The 975-nt window shown below is 54.2% G+C and overlaps 1 long non-coding RNA gene across 1 annotated transcript; it reads right to left on the reverse strand.

Moving 5' to 3' along the window:
- Positions 1 to 228: 228 nt before the first annotated feature.
- Positions 229 to 675, reverse strand: LOC145813766 (uncharacterized). Its single transcript, XR_014357032.1, has 3 exons — positions 533 to 675; positions 383 to 477; positions 229 to 327 (listed from the first exon to the last, which is right to left on the reverse strand). It is a non-coding gene; the product is annotated as an uncharacterized LOC145813766 (long non-coding RNA).
- Positions 676 to 975: the final 300 nt, after the last annotated feature.

The raw sequence follows: 975 nt of genomic DNA on the forward strand, positions 1-975 counted from the left end.
TCCTAGCAAACGAGTTACAGAGTCCATCACCTTGACCAAATTCCGAGCCAGGCTGGCCCCACAAGCATCTCTTACCTCCTCCGTGTGCCTTGCAAAAATCAGTGCTACCTTGTGCACTCTTCCCACACTCTTCGGATTTGCATCGCTTGCTCCCACCGTGACGGACACAAAAGTCAGTCCGTCCTCCACTCCAGGCGCCGTCGTTGTCACCGGCGACCAACACCCACTCAGCCACCCACACACACGGCACACCCAGCACCATACACCCACTCCATACACACCCAAGATCTTCCCACACCATGCACATGACACCCAGCTAACACACACCTCTCTCTCACCTACGGCTCTCACACACGCCACTCACCCATGCACACTCAGCCACCTCTCTCTCACCCACGGCTCTCACACACGCCACTCACCCATGCACACACCCAGTCACCATACACTTCTCACACACGGCACCCAGCTAACACACACCTCTCTCTCACCCACGGCTCTCACACACGCCACTCACCCATGCACACTCAGCCACCTCTCTCTCACCCACGGCTCTCACACACGCCACTCACCCATGCACACACCCAGTCACCATACACTTCTCACACACGGCACTCACAGCAGACACACAACACACACACATGGTTTAGAGAGAGAGAGGACACACACTCCACACACCCAACACAATACACAGCTCTCTCTCACACTTAACACACACATGCATACATATTGATACACATTCACACACCCAAGAGGGACACCCAGCAGATGCATACACGCTGAAGCTCCACCTCCCTCCCTCTCGGCATGCACAACACCACCACCACTACCATGCATACACACCCACCGAACCCAGCTCTCTTCTCTCTCTAGATTCCTCGGTTTCTCTCTCCCTTTACACCCTCTCTTTTCCTTTCTTTTTCTTTTACTAATCTTTACCTCCACTAGCCGACATGCACCTGCATAAAGAGACCCCTT

Source organism: Camellia sinensis, chromosome 15 (genome assembly GCF_055761805.1).
Source record: "Camellia sinensis isolate YWXY chromosome 15, ASM5576180v1, whole genome shotgun sequence".
NCBI classification, from domain to species: Eukaryota; Viridiplantae; Streptophyta; class Magnoliopsida; order Ericales; family Theaceae; genus Camellia; species Camellia sinensis.